This window comes from Anopheles arabiensis, chromosome 2, assembly GCF_016920715.1.
Source record: "Anopheles arabiensis isolate DONGOLA chromosome 2, AaraD3, whole genome shotgun sequence".
NCBI classification, from domain to species: Eukaryota; Metazoa; Arthropoda; class Insecta; order Diptera; family Culicidae; genus Anopheles; species Anopheles arabiensis.
In genome coordinates, this window is record NC_053517.1 from 11,815,952 (window position 1) to 11,836,502 (window position 20,551).

At 47.7% G+C, this 20,551-nt stretch overlaps 1 protein-coding gene across 2 annotated transcripts in view; it reads left to right on the forward strand.

The window, feature by feature from the left end:
• The first annotated feature begins 5,659 nt into the window (after window positions 1-5,659).
• The window catches only part of LOC120908610, a 53,569-nt gene continuing 38,677 nt past the window's right edge, over window positions 5,660-20,551 (forward strand). For both annotated transcript variants that reach the window (XM_040319798.1, XM_040319799.1), the window contains exons 1-2: window positions 5,660-6,264; window positions 10,605-11,631. The gene's annotated coding sequence lies outside the window, so the exon portion shown is untranslated. The remainder of the gene's footprint in view (window positions 6,265-10,604; window positions 11,632-20,551) is intronic.

Sequence of the window (20,551 nt, forward strand, 5' to 3'; positions counted from 1 at the left end):
GAAATGCAAACCGCACCCAACTGCTGAGTGTACTTTGATTGAACCAATTGGTAATATGCAAATACTTTGGGTTTTGGCTGTTCCTAAGGGTAGTGTTAAGATCTCCAGATCGAGTGTTGACTTTGAAAGGCGAGTGTTGACAGTCATATCGCAATAAAAAGCAATTGCAACGAAGCGGCTCGGTGGTATATTGCTAAATGCAACGGCTGTTACAAGTCCGGATATGGATCGTTTCTCATGCGGATCGTCCTCGCATATAACGTACTTGACAAGTCCGCATTGAAATTGGTTCACGAAACACACACCACACCATACAGGAGGGATTTGCTGACGGTGGAGCTTTTTCTGTGTTCACCTTCGAATGTGTTGTTTGTGAACAGATTTGTAAACAGCAGCCAGCGATAACCAGTCCGCGTTATGCCCTTTTCACCAACTACACTCCCTCACCTTTACAGGAAGATATATGTTGTTTTGACTTGCGTCTGTGGCAGCTGAAGTTCCCATCACACTATTGGACTGTTTGGGCTAAGAATTTGCATGCCTCGTGCTTGCTAAATATGCGCGCGACGCCATACCTGAGCTAGTAGGAGCCCGACGTATGGTGTGGCAAAGAGGTAGTAGTTGTGCTGGTTGTGTGCAATTTTTAATATGAAAATTACACTAAAATAGCTGCACCGCTTCAATGGTTCGAACAACAACATTGCGCTCTGGCGTAATTCATAGTAGCCATCAGCCTCCCCTCCCCTCATAGGTAACTACATAGTAACGCGAGGCTCCGCTCATAAGTAGGCTATGGATGGGATGGCGGTGGTCTGAACGACTGACGGACGAAAAACTTCACACAAGCGGCAAGGAATAGGGCGCCGCGGTGCCGTGGGCAACCGTTTTGTACAAATTTATGTGAATTATCGGCAACTCGGTGACGATGTACTGGCAGCATGGCTTTTTTTATTTTTTACTGCCAAACTTCGGCCAATGGTTAGACTTTATTGACAAACGACCTCAGCAAACCATCCACGTAGTGTGCATATACAGCTGATGATCGATCGGTCACGATCAACATTACGGTTTCGGGGTCTGACGCCACTAAGCGCGCGAGGTGGCCACTATGTGTGACTAAAAATAATCATCAGGTAGACAGCGGTAGTGGGAAGAACTCACTTGAAGCGGGCAAGCGGTTTTTTTGTTGTTGTGGGGTTTACGTGTTGATGTTTTGCTGCGATTTGCTGGTACGCAAGGGAGGCTCGTCTGCTTTTGATCAACCTGTAAGGGGCATACCCAGACGAAGGGGAAAAAAGCATAGTCGTAAGATAAATTTGCAATGCTTTACGGTTGGCTTTGTCCGAGGGGAACTATTTTTATCCGCGTTGCTTCACGTTATCCTGAAGAGTTTGGGCATGCAGATAGCTCAGGTATGTTGATGGAAGAAACATGTTGATGTTGATGCCAGTGGCTTTTTCCCCAATTGTTGTGCAGGAGGACTCATTTCTAGTGGAATGTTGTTGCGCAAAACATTCGATTGTGTTTGGGGCAGGTTAGGTTTTGGCCGTTCTCGTGTCGATCATGAGATCGATGAGTTTGCAGCCCGTGTGCGTGATGTCTTTAGCGGTTCTCCTTTCCAAAAAATACTGTCCCCCCCCCCCCCCCAAGAAAAGCAGAAGGTCAGCGCAGCGGTATTGCATGTAATTAAAAGCAGTTTAATAAAAATGATGATGCACCGCACCACTGAGAAGTCAATCAAAAATGCTCTTACCCTCCGAATTCGCCCGAAAAGGATCGTCACGGCGCGTTTTGATGGCTTTTACGTTTATGATGAGCAGACGCTGCTAAGGACGAAACGAGGTGCATTAGCGCAAAAGTAAGCTTAATTATTGTCGTATGACGTCGAAGGCCATCACTCGAAGAACCGTGCCGGTGGTATGATCGTTATCGGGCTGACGATGAGGGAGGAGCTGGCGCCTAGGTGAGGGCGCATTGGGCATAGGGACCATCATCTATCAGCAGGCCGTGTTGTCCCTGTGCTGCATCAGGCATTCGGGTGGCTAAAATATTGCACGATCGATCGATGAAACAGCTGTTCCCCCTCATGCTCCAAGAAGGGCAAACCATTTTTGTACATTGAGTGGACGAACATGTCGCCCTCCGAGAAAGAGAGAGAGAGAGAGAGAGAGAGAGGGTGGTGTATGTGCGGCGCGCTCGAACCCCTCCAGCCATGGTAGCTGACCCCATCGTTGGGTTTGGGGAGGCTATAAATAACTCGCCAATCGGATAAATCACCATTCTGGCCAAGTGTTTTGTGGCCATTAGCGAGCAAAGACAAGCAATAACAAGAAGAAGAAGAAGGAGAAGAAGTAAACAGAAGGACCTTCTAGGCCCACTGGGGGGATTCCGCTTGCGAGCACTTGCGAATTATAAATTTTAATGTCAAGCTTTTAAACGCACCAAACGCATACGACGAGACCTCGAGCTTTTTGGCCCTTTTTTGGACCCACCTAAGGCGACCAGGTAGAGCAGTACTGTGTTCTCTGACCAGGGGGCACTGTGGCCAGATGGTGCAGTCTGTCTGAAACGTGTCTGTGTGGTCAAGCACGATGCACCATCTTATCATCGCCCGTGGACGATTGAGTTGCGACGGTTCTATTCGTGTTACAGCGTGTCCACCAAAGCCCACCCGGACTGGGGATGTAGCTGACGGGGAAAAATCAACGATTGGAGGATGAATTGGGAGGTGCAACGAAAAAAAAGGTGCCCCCGAGAGTCAATTGCTGCATTTAGGAACTGCTCGAAAATGCATCGATCCATCCGATCATGATGGTTGAGATGTGGAGGGCTCTGAGGGGTTGTTTGCGGTGCGGCTCAGAGCGAGAGAGAAAAGAGAGAAGCAATAACAAAAAATAAAATCAGTTGGATATATTGCTCTCACACATTATATGCACAGATTTAATTCATTCATTCGCCATATACGCCAACTGGAACAGGCCGTGTTTGTAGTGCTGAAGGTCGCGCCGCGCTCGCCCGCCATCGTAGTGTCGAATGGCTACGGTGCGGCCGGACGGGCGGTCACATCGGTTACATCGTCGCCGTCGTTGCCACCGCCCCACTGGGGAACCTCTTTACGAGTCGATGAGTTTGCCCCCCCCCCCGTCCCCTCTGGCTGGCCATCGTCGGCCTGCCCCGCGTAGTTGTGACCATCTGTCTCGGAAGGCAGAGATTTCCGTTCAGGAGAGGAGAACCCTTTTTTCTCGGGCACCGATCGAGATGAGTGATCTCTTCGCACGCACTTCCTCATTGGTTCGTCGCGAACGATGTCAAGCTCTTGAGCGGAAAGAGTGCTGCTCTGTTTAATTGTATTTCCCGAAAGATGGGAAGAAAGATGTCAAAGCTCATGGTACTGCTTAGTTTACCATTTTATCATACAATAAGCTCGGTTACGATCAGCTGCTCTACAAGTTACGGCCAAAGTGTTTTGTAGAACAAATAGAGTAAACGATCTTGTCCCACAGCAAGCCGCCCGAAAGCGGCTCAACGGGCGGGCGTGTACATAACAAGTGGGCGATAGGGAGCTCGCTATTAATTAGAAAAAATGTCCATCATTAAACGCAGCTTCCCAGCTCGGGCGGGGGGAAGCTTGCAACCGTTGGGGATGTGGATTGGTTGGAGCGAGGCAGTTTAATTGTATGCATTTGCAACAAACTACAATCGCATACACCAGCACTGTGCGTAGTTTTGTTTTAAACGTTGCGATTAACGTTACGCACGTGGGGTTGATGTTTGGCCGCAGGTAACGTTGCAGCAACGGCATCAATCTTATTACTCCCGCTGTTGTAGTTTACGATGCAGATTATGTCGTTTATCTTTGTTTGGTAAGGGAAGTTGGTGAAGATGAATATTGCATTTGTTCGTAAAAAGCACGACACAGATTGATTGTGTATGGTCTGGATCGTGTATCGTGTTTAATGTTAATAATAACTAAAAATAACGTTATCTTACTATACTAAACAGCTAAGATTGTACACCTGATATCGAATCATCTTCAATCTGCTATTCCTGTACTAAGGCTATGCTGTGTCATTGGACTTACACACCCCAAAAAACGCCTTCCCTTATCTTACCCTAACTGTTCAAAGGTTGTAGTAACAAGTTGCGTGTGCAGTGTGCTTAGAAGATCCTGCGTCAGTGTGTATCATGCTATCATGCCAACATCGGGAAGCACGAGATGCCACCATAAACGTGGTGAGGTGCGCACCGACTGTAGCGCAAACCCCCGCCAAACCACAAACCTTCAACAACGGCGTCATGTACCAAAACAAACGCAAACGCAGTGATAATCGGATCATTCAATATCGTGCCGATTGGGCTGTCTCGCAGTACCTTCGCATTTGATTTTTCCCCTTTTCCTATGTCTTTGTTTTTTAGCTTTCCCTGCCCATGCACTCTCGGTTGCGCTTTGATTTCTGAAGAGATTCACGTTCTACTGATAGACACGGTGGAAACGGTTCGATGACGCCACAGTTTGCTTTTTAGGGCTCGGTCAGCTTGGCTGCAGCTTGGGAGGTTTTGCCAATCGTCCGATAACACTCAACCGGCAGCGGGTTACAGTTTGACGTCATACTAGCGCATGTCGAAACGCGGCACCTAAGTCCAAGCGCAGAGATATTGTGGATCTGCACTGGCAAAGGTGCTAGTCCATCACAGACAGTTGGTTGGTACCGGGCGCACTGGGTCGCCCCATTCTGGGTCAGGGTATCAACATCACGGTGGCCTGTGCGAGTGTATCTATTTTGTTAATTGAACCCTATAAAAAATACGGAAAAGGGGTATCTTCCAGTGAGTAATCGAAGGGCGTCGGGAATTGTTTTGATCGTCCGACTTCGATGCCGTCTTTGCCGAGGGGAGTTGAGTTGATACATTTTCGATAACCCGGGCGGGTAGTTTGCGCTCCAAAGTTGAGGTGTGTGCCTATGGTTGTGATAAGACTGATAAAACGACTGCGATTGACTTACTGTGAGCCATCGGTTTGGATCTGTCTGAACTGCTGACTGGTCTTCGATTTCTTCATTAATAAATGGTTGTACAGGAAACACTGCTTCTTTTCATCAACCATGAAGTAGTTGGATGTTATAAAGACACTCCAGGAATTTCAAAACCTGGACCTTGAAAAAGAAAATAGTTCCCCCCACTGGTCGGAGACGCGTTACTCATCGTTTCTCCCCCATTAGGGACAGGAAGCGACGATCGGCTTGTTCATTGACAACCCACAAAAGATACCACATGGTTTCGGCAAAAATTCCACATGCAAAGCCAAAAGGATCGCCAGATGATCGCTCCAACTCCACGGTGTAGCAATACGCACTATGACGGAAGGGCAGAGGAGAGCACACACAGAGTACGAGAGTCCCACACGTCCCACAAGAGCCGATCAGCAGCAGCAGCAGCAGCAGCAGCCGATCTCAACCAGCCTCCGTTTTGAGTCGCCGACGAGTCGGTGAGCATGCGTCACGTTTCTCGCGAGAGACGTGTGCGGCCGCGCGGTCCAAAGGTCCAGAGCGTGAGCGTGAGAGAGCGCCGTACGATCCGCACCGTGCGTGCGGGTGTGTGTGTGTGTTTCGAGCTCGAGAACCCTGCACACCAGCGGCGGGTCGATTCCGCAGCACGGCCAGCGACTATTAGTTTGCTTCGAACCGTCGGCGCGATCAGCTCTAGAGGGCAGTAGTAGCTCGCGTAAACCCCTGAGGAACTGAGCAGCGGAACCGCCACCACACCAACCGAACCTGGCTGGCGGGAACGGCATACTTCCGATCGAAGAGCCCTGTTGCAAGGGCGCCAGAGGTGGCACCCCCATCGTCGGAGGGGTTTCCGTGTTTGCTATATGAACGTTAAATAGCAGAGCAAGTACTTAGGAAAGTGACAAACATGATCGTTAGGTTCGGTGGTTCTTTGAATCCTCACCACGCGGTGAGATGATTGCAGAGTGCGTTTGTGCGATCGTGTCTGTGTGTTTGTGTGTGACAGTAAAATTTTGAAGAAAAGAAGTGATGATAACTCCCTAGTGATCCAGTAGGCGAGCCTCTTAAGCCCTTCTCGATTGGGGCGTTTTTCATGCGTTAGGAAAAGTGCTCGAAAACTCGAATCGTAGCGTGCTGTGTGTGTGTGTTTTGAACAGGATTATCAAACACACACACAAAAAGTGCAAAAGCAGTGCTGGATATTAGAACAGTTGAAAAGTGCGACAAGTGATAAAAGTGTGGGAAATAACACGTAAAAGTAAGTGAAATGTTAGGCGAATTCTATGTAAATCCGTTGAAAAAGTTGAGTAATACATTGGGGTTGCAAACGACAGGACCTGATCTCAAAATCGCCTTTGCGAAGTAAAACTGTCACTTGCCAGGCAGTTACCGCTGGAAGGAAGGCAAACGGGCACACACACACACACATGAAATCTCCACGCACCTTCCCTCCAAACACTGGTAGGTCTGGCTGGAGTGGAGGTTCTTAGGTCCCCCCGCGGTTTGCAAAACTTCACATACCAAACGGGAGACCTGCTGCACCAAGCACCCAGGCCCAAATGAGTGGACCCGTGGTGTGTGTCCACCTGCCATCTTAATAGCAACAGCACACAAAAAAAAGACACTAGGGGACACACAAAAGCAAGCAGGCCTGGGTGGGTTGTGTTGGCTTTCGTCCCACAACATATCCCGCACGCTCGCGCGCGCGCGAAATCGTACCAAGGTTTGATCGTATTTGAATTTTTATGACTTCGTCGCCAATCGGTGGGTTTTTAGTTTTTGTTTCTGCTTCCCTGTGGCTTCGTCATCCGGGAGAAGTGCACCAGCCAGTTCGGTTGTCCACTTTTCATGGTCAAACGGTGCGGGCTGATGGCTGGAAGAGTTTCGTTTGGGTTTTTTTGTTGTTGCTGTAATGTTGCTGTTGATGAAAAATGAAATGTGTTTATTTTGGTAGAAAGATATCGGGGCAGGAAAGGATTAGCGGGTAATCTTCCCTTTTATCCCTTTTCTTCATATGTGTGTGTGTGTGTGCTTGATGTATGTTTGTTTCCTGCCCGAAATGAGTCCTATCTTTTCGGTGTGGGGAAAGATTTTTAATGCCGATAATCTCTGCTTCGCTAAGTCAGGACCAGATAGAGCCTTCTGGTTGGTAGCAGGCGCTAGTAGCGACACTTACATGCAAACCATTACAAGGTGGTTTCAATCCAAAAATAAAAACAAACCACCCCTCGCTCCAATCCTATCGAAACCAATCCACCCACGGTGTATGGACGGCTGTTTCAAGCAGAAACTACTTTTTGCATCAGGTTTCCCTCTATTTGTGCAAATGCAGCTCGCTCGGATACGCTCGGTTTCGCGAACAGTTGCTGCGGCGTTAGGGTTTTGCACAAGATAAATGAACATTCATCAGAACCATCTACACCCTGCTGAGCTTTTCAGTGCAGCCCCAACTGCTTGCTATTGAAATTAATGACAAACAGTAAAACGAAATGAGTCGTTATTTTTTTGTTCAAAGACGGTTCTCATCGCTTAGTTTAAAATAAAAAAGGCCCGTTTCCTTTTTGTCTTCTTTGCTCACCACACTCGCGCCACATTCCTTAAGGACACTCAGTGAAACGATCGATTTAAATTCGGGTTTACCATAAACACGAGTTCGGGGCGATTTTGCGCAGACAATTAATTGAAATTTATCACCACAACACTGCTCGGTTTGTGGTTAATGGTGCTGTTGGAACTGGGTGGACGTTTCGAGAGCGATGCAGAACCATTTCCCAGTAACAGTCGATCGTCTGTTTTTGGAGGTGTTGAAAACCAAAGTATCCACATATCCACCGCTAAGAAGCGATATCGATATGATTCAGCGATAAACGAGCGGACGATCGCAAGTGATCTTCCTGCTATCGATGCAATGTGGTTAAACCGTTTTCGAACGGAATCGTATCGGTTTGCGCACCGGCGTAACCGCAATCGATGCTGGTATGCAGGAGAGGGTGTTGAAGGTGCTACGGCGATAATGCTCACTGAAGATTGACTTCTCAAGATCATATCTGATGAGGTGTTCGCTCGGTGGTTTATACTGCTCGCAGTGCAGCGCACATTTGTATCAGATTAATGGGTTTAATATCACCCGCCAAGACGGGGGGTGACTACAGGGAAACCAAACACAAAAGGACACAGATATACAACATATAACTTCACTGACATTGGGCAGACACTACACCAAAATGGCTGCACTGGTAAATTGGTTTTATGTATGATAAAAGGGAAAAGGGGCAAAAAACGGAAAACAACGAACACACAATTTTTACAATCGTTTTGCTACATTTAGCTTCCAATTTACGTCCAACGATTCCATTTTTCGATTCCCCACGAAACGAAATGTGCACTGAATGAAATCAATTTTTTTCTTCTGCTCTCCACCATTGTCCGGTGATGAATGTAGTGTTTTGTTGTTTTCGGTACTCCATTTCCTTTACCTTTACGAGCTTTTGTATCCGCTTTCCTTTCCACCACGCGCGCAGGGATGCAAAGCGAAATTCGAGTGGTATGTGTAACCCTGTCCAATTCCGCTTCCCATATTGAAGTCTCGGGTCGGGTCCTCCTAAAGCGGGCCGGAGTCTGATGCTTTGATGCATTTTGGCAACCGGAATGGATTAACGATTTGCAGTGATTTATTGCAAGTTCGAATTTCATTAAGCGGAAGCATGTCGGCGGGTTTTGTTTTGCGATGGCATTGTTGGGGGAGTTTCTGACCCAGCATGTTAACGGGATTTGTCGGGAAACAACGGGAAGGAACAAAATTGTGTTTGATTACGATACAATAAAACAAACGAAGGTAGCATGATAAACGAAAGGTTTATGCCCGGTGTAGATTGAATGCACACGCGGCGGCGGGTACATGTAATCCAATTAACAGCGATACAACGCAATCTCCAGTGCTTGGTGTAAGTGGGTCAACCGAGGTTCGGGGTGCGGGCTTTTTGATCCATCAACGTTGCACCACAGGTGATCTTTCTTTGCGCTTTATCTCTCTACAACTCTTCACTCATGAATTCCAACAAGAATTGTTCCGCATCTCCCTGGTTCTAGCGCGTGGAAGAGCTAATTACGCTAGAATCACGCAATTCGGAAGATCGCTGCGTGTCGTGAACAGTTAGCGGGTTATAAATCATTCTTGTTCGTGTGCGGAATAATTAACGACCGGATCGATACTAAATGAAAGAAATGAAGCATCATAAACTGCTAGATGAAACCCACCAAAGATCCAGCATTGCCCAAGCGACCCAGGTCTGGGTGCTATATTCTGAATCCTGAACCGATTGGGTGTCTCTGTAGAACCCGCCGAATAGAATGTTTAAGATGGTATGTTCGTGTCATAAAGTAGCAGTGATCAGCGCGCAAAGCATTGGGTTGGATGCTCCAAAGTCTTTAGGGTTCCTAGACATTTTAAGATCTCCCTCTGCTCCTTCTTGGATTGTACAGTCTACAACAAAGGAATGCTTCACCCGATCGATCAACAGTTCCGGCGCCCGCACAGGCATTAAAGGAGAAGCTAGCTATAAAATCGTACATTGACCGCCTTTTCTATGATTCCTTGTGCCAGTCAATCGAGTCAGAGACAACCAACCCAGCGCTGGGAGCACCCAAATTGCAGGGGCACCCAAAACAAAAACCCCCGGTTCCCCGTCTATCGTCTCACTGCCAGCGACACGTTGGGCGCCACTCGCTTCCATTTGGGGCAGAGTTCGGGGTTGGATCGTCATAAAACCGCACATTTACTACGTGATAATAATACCATATCGAGCGGTAGAGTGGCCACGGATCCGAAACATTCGCATGTGTGTCTTTGCCACTTGCGGGGAGAGGAGAAGCGGGTGCTTAGGACAGTTTAGGGCTGCACAAGTTGGTTGGTTTACGACGAGTAGACCAATTAAATCGATTGGTGACAAACCCGAAGTACGGTGCTTGGGTTTATAAACATATGGACAGCGATGCGTTTGTGTGTCTTAACAAATGTGATTATCTTGCTCACAGGGCCATCATTCCATGACGTTTCTTTGTTCATGATGACGTAGAACGTTCTTTTTGGGAAGCAGTAATTCTTCAAAATATTAATTAAGGAAGAACGAAGAAGCGATCCTTTATTAAGATGGGCTTTTGTTGCAACAAGACGCAAAGGATATAGCTGCACTGGTTCTTTCCAGATCTTATTATCTCGCCTAATTAATCGAAGGGTTTCCTAATGATCGATTCCAACGGTGTCTCCTCACCTTCAGTCATCCCACCTTTACGATGGCCGAGGCGAGAATCTCGCTTTGCTGAAATGATATGTTTATGGTTAGCGGGGATGTGCATCGGGTTAAACATCACCTTCCGCCGTCTGGTTCGTATTAAAAACTCATTTCCTTAATTGAAAGGTTTCTGATCCAGGGCGGCAAAGATCCAACGCGATCGCAAGCCACGATCGATCGAGCCACAAATTCTCAGAGCTTACACCTTTGGCAGTGTTTGAAACCGTTGATTATGAGTGGTCAAACAAAAAAAACACACACACACATTAATGATAACTTTGTTGTTTCTTTGCTCCGTTTTCTGCAGGCTCCTACACGGTGACGCGGTTGAGGATCATCGGGTGCGGAAGACTTTACGACTGCCACTGCACTCCTTCGCAATCTGATCCCCGAAGGTGGCTGCCAGAAACTGGCAAATCCATTAACGTTTGAATTGCTCTACGCTTTCGGTGAAACCGATCCCGACCGATCGATTGTGCACAGATCGTTCGTGCCCGGGTCGAACACGTCGTTGCGCTTGATCGGCTGGCTGCTGGCGCCGCCATCGCTGAAGCCGTTTGAATGTTTGTTTTGCTTAATTGTTATTTGTCTCTGTTTAATTAATAATTACTCCACGCCCGTATAAGGGTAAGCTCAAGTGTTCTCGTGATACGGTGGAAGAGACGAAAAAACAAGCATAACACAAAAGTGCAAAACGTACTTGAGAGCAGCAAAAGTCAACGGAACGTCGTCCTTACGGACGTAAGAACGCAAAATATTTTTCGGCCTCCAAAAAAGAGTGAAGCGAGTGCGTGCGCGCTCCTTCGACACACAGGTTTGCTGCACTGTTTAAATCTTGAAAGTGTTCTTCAAAAAGTTCAATGGTAGGATTACGGGTTTGAACCTCAAAAGTGCCTCCTCAACGTTTCCTAAACCCACCCGAGCGAGTGAATGAGTGTGTTCTCAGTGGAGTGTAATAAAGAAAAAAGAAACGAAGAATTACCTTAAACGTTGTGACACCTCATCGTTCCCTTGACGGCTGTCAAAGCAAAACACGGCACGGGCGAAAGAGCTCAGTCAGTGGCGGCGAGGAGCGTAAAAAAAGTGTTACTCGTGACCAAAGTGCCGTAACGAAATAGTGCGTGTGTCGGAAGTACGACCCAGCGTGCCTGTTACCTCGATATCCCCTGTGCACTTTGTTTTCGGAAGCGGAAACGGAGCCAGCAGCAACAGCACCAGTGCAGTGCAACGTACGACACAGCTCAATCAACAGAACGGACGGACTGACGCACGGACGGGACACTGAGTACTCAACCGAATGTCACCGTCCTAATGAGCGGAATTAACCGTTGAAGGTAGGCCAAAACGGGGTACATGAAGTATGCAAATTTAGACACGTATGCTTTCGGGTCTTCGGACCGGATTTGGGAGTACTTCCGCTGACGTGGGTCTCCCCAGTCCCCGTTTGCCGCGTGGGTGTGCCTTTTTCTTCGGGGTCTTTCACTCTACCTAACGCAACACCTACGGTGACGGGTACAGTGGTACGGTGGAACCGGCGAACTGTGAAGGTGACAACACGTTCTCCTATCATAGCGAACTGGGACGCAGGTGTTTCTGTACAGTTACCCGAAGTAGGTTCCTGCCAGACAGCGCAATACTAAGTTAGAATCGAATATCTTTCATTTCAATTGAAGGAAGGCGGCTTCATGTTCGTGATCTGATTGTTGCGAGTGCTGTTTCGTCTATTCTGTAAATCTCATTTGAATGATAAATAAACCGTGTGAGACAGCAATGACTTAAGGCTGCAGCAGGCTTTGTCCAGACTGTTCGTCTGCAGGCAGGCTGCTGCTGCCCCCTGCTAGGGGTTGGAGGATGCAGAGTGAAAAAGCAAAACTGGTAAACTGGTCATTGCCCTCCACTGATTGGGGTCAATGTTTTCGGGAAGCGCTAAAGATGTGCAGTGAAATGTGTTTTGACAGTGACAGTGTTGCTTAATGTCTCGTTTTAACAACACAACTCGTTCGCTGTTCGTTGCTGCCCTATCAGCCAATGTGACAATCGTGCTTAAATGGAGTGTTTCGCTGCTAAATGCATGTTAAATGAGCGATCAATTGAAGCTGCACGGAATGGCTGAAACTCTGGGGTTGTTTTTTTGTAGATCTTCCTGGAGCTTATGCCTAGAATTAGATTAGTCATTCTGCGCCCACCGCATTCGATTTAATCGAATGCCCATTACCTTGCTTTCGATGCATAATTGGTCGCTTATGTAATGATGGACGAATGCCACTTTATCCGCCTCTCCCAAAAGTAAATGCAATCGTCCGTACAGCAATTGTCATTCGAAAAGGAGCAGCCTCATTATTCATTCATGTTTTTCTTTCCGAACTGTCGTTCGGCGTTTATGTTAATGGTTTATTATTTTTTACAGCCCAAAACCGTGGGCGCTTTGTAACCTATCGCACCGGGCTCCACTCGCTGTACGGAAATCATTTGCCATCGGCCTCCAGGTGGTTGGCTGTCGATTGGGCAGATTTCCTGCAAACCCGGTGAGAAATGATCGAATGTTAACGAACGGAACCAATCAATTGAAGTGTTTGGAACGATTTGTTACGTTCGTCGCTGGCGGTTCCTTCATCTGGCTGGTCGGTTCCCAGAGCACAGTGTCTTGTTTGAGGGAGGTTTATTGGACGCTGCATACATTCTTGAGATCTGTGTTTAGATCTGTACACTGAAGCTGTTGTTATGTTAAGGCCAGTATTGTATACCACCCACCAGAAGCCAGCACGCCATTCCGGCCGGTCGGTTCCAACGATGGTGGTCCAGGGCGATCAATTCTTCCCTAATCGGGTTACCTTTTCGGGAACCGCCTTATGGCGTCTAGTGGACGGGCTAGCTAACTTATGGGGCTAGCGCTAATAACTAAACAGCGCAAAACGCAACGGCCGAACGATGCGGATGATGAAGTTCATCACATTAGCAAACCGGCAGCAAAGATCACGGAACCGAACACGGGCCAGACCTCTTCGCAGGGATGTCTTGGCTAATTGTGGTTGATTTATGCATGCTGACAGCGGGTGCCTACTTCCTTTGGCGATTCAGCCGGCGAGGATCACCTCGGTGCTGGAGTAAGAGGCTGGTTGTAACGACAACAGACCGTGGTCGTAGCTGGAACGCTACTGCGAGGATAACTGCTAATGGCTTCGGGGCGGAATAAAAGCAAATGTACCGAAGCATGCATAACCCTTTTGCCTATAGCTGCGAACCGTCGCGCGCATTGGAATTCCTGAGGGGCGTGAGAATTTACGAGCCCTCAGCGGGTCTCATATCGAGCATGTGCCAATATATCGATGGTTTGATGCATAAATAATGCACCACGTGATGGTGTCTTGCGATCAATCTAGGACACGTTGCGGGAGTATCTTGCAGACGGACTGGCCAGACCCCGGACTGGGTTTTTCTGCGAAAATCTCCTACCGTAGCACCTGACTTGATTGAACACATGCACACACAGACACGCTTCCTCCATTGGCTACAGGTATATTTTATTAATATTCATATATATAGAATAAATCGTTGAGGGTTGTTTCTTGGAAATCACTTCTCTGCGAGATTGCGCATGAAGGAGAGCAAAAAAAAACTGCCCCAAGGTACGATATGTCGTTTTGCCAATGAATGGATGAGATATGGAATGGGGCATGTTTTGCAATATTTCATAACCACAAACAGCATTATTCACAGCACGAACTACTACCCAAGTCCGTGCTGACATGCAGGCAAATGGAGGTAAATGGAATAATAATTCCGGACCAACCGTCTCGAGGGAGAGGGAGAGATTCCAGACATTGTACTATTGCGGGATCCGATTACCTTACTCGATGGGGGTGATAACTTACTCGATTTTCAATTAGCGCGTGTGTGTGCTTCTCGAGTTGTTATTTCATTCTTATAGCCCATTCAATAAATTCTCACTTATTGAGCAAAATAGCTTCGGCTGAGTGCAGCATGCAAATGCATACACAGCAATTGATCGCGGTGTCATTTGATTAAGCTCATGATGGAGGTGTTAAAAGAAGTGTTTGGATATCATGCTTTTGTTTGTATACATTCAGGTCGGAATGAGGGTTGCAGTGTATTGCTTTGTGAAGCACACAAGGTCAACAGGGATCTTTTCTCCATATTCTATACCATGTTGCTCTATACCATGTAACTTATTTTCTTACTGGATACTGCTGGATAATGTTCTGAATCTCCGGAGGCTACAACAGACCCCCTTACCAACGGTAATCGGTATCTCACCATCTCACAACACCGTCACCGAACCGTTTGAAGTGTGCCGTTTCTTTCATCACTATTCGCCATCACATTACACCACGAATCGCAGCCAGCATATTGAACGATCCATGCTGACACACACACCACCCGCCAGTTATTGCAATGGGCGCGTTGGGACGCGAACCAAACCAGCATCGATCATCGGACATGTTAAGCGGTTAAGTTACAACGACCTTTGCCGGTATGATCGAAACCTGTCATTTTGTCCACATTGCGCACCGATCATGAGCTGCGGAAAAAATAAAACAAAACTCCTCCAGCCCGAATCTGTGGCAGATTAAGCAACTGTTCGCGATGCCAGATTTTAGAGTGGAAGGGACGACGGGGAGTGGACTGAATAAAATAAAAATCATCATACCATCATTCGCCCACCGACCAGCTAGCCGCCACACACCCATGGGAAGAAGGACACGTACAACAATGTGGCCGGTTGTCTTATGGTGTGTCGTTGATTTTTTTGTGTGTTTTGGTTTTGTTGGTGGCCTCGGACGATAAACCGCCAACGCATCGTGTTTTGCCATTGACACGCGGGAGGGGATGTGTGTTCTGTGAGCTGAGCATTAGGTTCTCGGGGTTTGCCGTACCTTTCAGTGTGCAAAGCAGTGAGACTTTAGTGTTTCTTTTCTTCGCAAAGGTTTGTGGTGAAAATTTAAAAATGATCACCCGACTGCGAATGATTCATTGCGCACCCGCAACCGCTGACCAAGGGGGTGAAGGTTTACGCGATTGTGTGTGTGTGTTGAAGTTTTAGAAGAACCCAACGGAAGAAAACAATCGATAATCTCTTGAAAAGATCCACACTGACACACCGGAGCCCGAAAACGGTCCGGCTGGCTTTAGCATTTTGACGGCTTGCTTCAACGTTCGACCCGGTCGCTGGCGGTGTTGTGCGTGGGCGCGATCGAGTGGTTCTTTTTTGATTTTCTTCACCGCACTCCCATTTTCGGACTGGCACACCAAAACCATCGACCATCCCTGTCATCGGCGTCGTCGTCAGCGGTGTCCGGTCAGAAGGGATGCCGGGTTGCTGCAGATACTCATGTGCAGACATTTGCTCAACTACCTCAATCTCCGCGGTTTGAAGTTGATTGTTCCAGCCGAAGGTGTGGTGTGATCGCATATCTAACACCTTACTCTTTGAGGTGCGTACGGCGTATCTTGAGACACTGAATGGCTCTGAAGTCGCACTCCCTGTTTCATGCAATGCTCGCTTCACGTTGAAGCTTGATCGTTAAGCAAGTTGAAATTTCGGCAACATCTCCAACCACAGCATTGTGCATGCGATCAAGTTTCGTCCGTTTGCAGGCGTTGGCGTTGGATCAGAATGAGTCAGAACAGTTCTTGGCGTGTCGGGCCTTAGCTCCCGGATCCCGACGTGTGGGACAAGAGGACTGAAAATTGGTGAAATCAATTTTGGCACAACTTTAGCAAACAGCGACGATGGATCGATCGATCGAAGGCCTCCGAGGTCCGATTTGCAGCTAACCGTACCCAATGGGTCGATGATTTTATGACTCTCGAAACACGCCGAACACAGCAAAACAGCGCGTTAAGCGAGTTCACCGATTTATAAGAGCTATAAATTTAGTCCCGCTAATAACTGACCGATTGTTTCAACGTTCCGGGTGTTGGCTGGCAGGCTCCGGCTGATTTGCGATCGAACTTGATGGTTTGATAATGATGTTGCCGTTGATGGAGTTTGTTAGGATTATGGTTTTAGTGGTAAAGTCGGCACAGTTTTGTTTCTTGGTTTCTTTGTATGCAAATCGACCGATCCCTCCTTCTTGCTAGACATTTGCATTGAGTGGGAGATGACATTCAGCATCTCTAGTAGGCCGTTGACTTTCGCGACATGACAGATACAAGCGATATTTCAAGCAATTTTCCAAAACAAACCCCGCTGGCTCTGCCACTCGATAGTTGACGTTTCCCCGAGTAGTTTCTGTTAGGAGTGGTGTAGCATTGACTTCTTCCAATTCCATTTCTCAAAAAGCTTCCCAAAATAAACCAACCATCTCCAGCGAGGATGGAGGTTGATTTCTTCACGCCTGAAGCCACTTCTGGGCACGATTGTCACCAATTGTCTTCTTGCAACTTGATCAAGGTAAACGAGAAGCCACGGCTCACGGAGGATTCGTTTTGGCCAAATTAAACCTCCACGCCGTGTACTTGATAAAAGCAATCGTGCAATTGTGTGAGTGCTTTTTTTTGTTCCCCTTCGGAGCACGCCTTCCGTCTCGAAGGGAAGCCAGGAAGCAGCACATTTGCATACGTCGAATACGCGATTGTCAACCTTTCACAGCGGGTTTGGCTCCCGTACGCCGAACACCATCCAATTCCCCCAGCGTGTCGCCCACTGTGCGGTGCGACTGATTACGCGAACGCTCTCCACCAACGACCTTCAAGGTCGTCTGCCTAGCGCCGGTCATATTTCTTTCAGCGCTGCGCCATCGCACCTTCCGCAGTCGGCTTGCGTCGATGTGGCGAAAACATTTCACCACGACCTCGAACTTCTCCAGCCACACCATCTTTCACGGCGTCACGCACTCGCAGGCTGTGGGTTTTTGTTTGTTTTGGAGTTATTGGGATGTCCGGACGGGAGGCAAGATCACAGACTGTGCGAGACGGGACGTTATTTAACGCTATGTGTACGCATATACTTAGCGACTTGCGGTGCGGTCATACGGTAACAACAACAACAACAACAACAACAAAAGCGAAAAAAGACCCCCTTCCCGAAAGTTGCAGCAGAGCATCGGTGGCCAAGGCGTAAGGCCACCTGGATGGCGCCAGTCAACAGTCGCCAAATGGTCGTTGTAGCCTTGCGGTACACGGGAGCCACCGCTACGATAAAGGTGGCTCGAGATAATTATAAACGTCCCTCTCGCTCCCGTTCTCCCCTTTTCCCGGCAAGGATCGGTACGACCACTTCCAGAACCAGTACGACGCAACGATCTCGATCTCGACTCACTCACAGCCCCTTATACGCTTGGCCAAGTCACCAGTCACCAGTCACACAGCACGACTATAAAATATTACCAACGCAATGAGAGTTGCCTTCAGTTGGTGCCTGCCGTGTAGCTTATTGCTCACTCGCTGGAACAACACACGGGACACCGTTCACCCTCCCCGCAAATCCAATGCCCCCACGAGCGGATGGGGGAAAGGGAAACGACAAAACTATGCCCAAATTTGGCACTGCCCAAAGGTCGCGCGCATGTGCACATTACTGTCCCCTCACGACCCCTCCGCCGTTACTCGCGATACGGGATCTGCCTTTACGAGCCGCTAGCTTCCGATGACTCAGGAGGAGGACGACGACGACGACGACGACGACGACGACGACGACGACGGTCAGCGTTCTACGATCATCCCCAGAGCGCAACCGTGACGCAGCGCAGATATGGCCATTATGTAATGAGGTTCCATTATGATCCTCCTTCTTCGTATGGAACGTGCGGCAGTGTGTGAGGCGTCGATTACAACCATCGACGGTTGAAGGTTTTAAATGCGATGCGTTTGTTGGTCGTACTTTGTCTGTCCGCTTGAGGACACCCTGTGGTGCGAAAAAAACGCAGCAAAACACAGCCAGGCATGCATTAATCTGACTGCTGCTTTGACAGTTTCAGCGATCAAAGTCGTTGCCTGATGGAGATAAAGCTAGTAATAAGGATAATACTGCCAGCACAAGGGACACACGGCGCTCTGTGCTCTGTTTTTATTTACAACATAAGTGCTAATTGTAACGCTTCAGTGGTACAAATAATCTTTTCGAGGGTACGATCACGATCATGATCTGTCGGTTGCCTCGAACTGATTACCTTACTATTACGATCCTGATACGTCTGACACGCTGGAGCGTTGATCGCCCTTAGTAGAGTGTGACGGTAGAATCAAACCGAACAGGATGAATGAAGTCAGCGGTGTACATTTAACCTAATTGGTTCATGATTATTTACTGGTGATCGAGAATTGAAGCTAGGATAGGATTAAGCGTGGAAACGTAAGGTGAAAGTGCACGTGTTTATGTTCTTTAGAAGAAGTTAACGTAAGTGAAGTTCTACCTAATTGTGATCAGGCGTATTATTTTTGCAATCACCAACTTGTGGTCAGCTCGAAGACAAAAAAAAACCATAAGTCAACTAAAACATATGACTCGATCCTGCAGATAGTCTGCTTTTCATTTCGTACGTACTTCCTTGTTGTAGCATCTCGTCGAAGAGCTGCAATAAATCAAACGCTGTCGATACACGTACTACTTTACCAAGCGATGCCACAAATTCTCCCAGCTTCCCAGCACTACAGTGCGATGGGAAACTGCACACAGCAAATCGGTCGTAAATAGGATTAAATGAGTGCTCAGCGAAGCTTAAGCCGCACTTGCTGCATTGACCTCCACACTTTGTTTCCCCCGTCGTCAGTAACATCTCCAGTTTATAACGGGGTCAAACCGTGAATTGCCTGCCATCGAAAGGGGCGCACACTACTTCAGAAGATGCCATGCATGCGTCACCATCCTTCCCGGGGTCTGGATTGGAGGAGGATACATTTACGCCAATAAATAAATCGCATCGCCATCGTTACACGTACTGTTATTAAGTAACAGGCCGATATTGGTTTGGAGTTGATTGTGTACAGGGGGGCGGGTGGTAGATGTGTTGCCATTGCAAGACCTGTGCACTAGAGATTCACACGGGCAGTAGCATCAGAGTGGGCATTTCAGCATGCAATAAACGTTTGTAGATGCTAATTCACTACTGTCGACGATAATGATGAGTGCGGCGAGTAGATAAGCCTTTTACTTTTTTTTTAAATACACAGTGTGATTGTGTACAGATTGTACTGACCAGTAGTAGTAGTAGTTGGGTCACGCTAGGCTTAATAAACACTGCACTACGCGGATTAATGGAAAGAAAGTAACCATTGAGCGTTGATTCAGAAGCAAAAGGTCACCTCGATCAGTGCGAGTTCGTCATCGTGGCCTTGCTTGGAATTGATTGATTAATTCAGTGGGTCTTGATGTTCAGGATGCATTATGAACTGGACGATCTCTGAGCATCATCATCACCACCAGCAGCAGATTGCCTTCAAGCCGCCTTCTATGTACCCTGTGTCTCGACTGAAACCAGCCTGTATTCGCTATGCAGACAGTGTCCAGACGAAATTCCAAACCTCGGACGTGAGCATATGGTGCATTCTTCGACCTCGGCTTACGTAAGCCGTACTAGGAAGTGGGGAAGAATTCGCTTGCGCCTCTATGCTACGCTCAAGCAGTACTTGCACTTCAGCTTATCGCAAAGCGTAACGTAAACCATAATGGTGCTAATCCTGCTACTGCAAACATATGTTCCTAGAGGCGGCGAGAGCAGTGCGCGCTGAAGTGGTGGTTCGAACCACTAATTGATTGGCCTACTCGCCATATTCAATCGATCGTTCTATTTCTGCGTGCGAACACACACGAGCTCAGCACACTTCAAACCACGGTGGACAATGAACTCTGGAACGCGCAGTGTATCCGGCGGAGTTACGGTGCCGGATGCCACACCTTGGTTGGACTGTTTCTTTTCTGGCCGAGGTGTTTTGAGCTGGCGAATAGATCGATGTTTGCAATAGGCTCCCCGTGTAGGCATGTACGTTGCCCCCCCAAAAAAACCCATTAGCATATGTTAGACTTTGAGTTTTGATAAAAATGATGGCGCATTCTTTTCATCTTTTGGGTTTAGGTTCAGACGACCTTGTGCGATTTTTTTTTGCTAGTAAAGCAAACGTTTTCTTTTATCTACAAAAGAATACCTCCAGTATGGTTTTACACATGTTGAAGTACACATGTTGAGGTGGTGCAACAGGCAGGTTCCAAAAGATTTTGGGAAGGATATATTTTTGTCAACCTCTTTATCTCTCTCTCTCTCTATCTCTCTCTATCTCTCTCTATTTCTCTCTCTA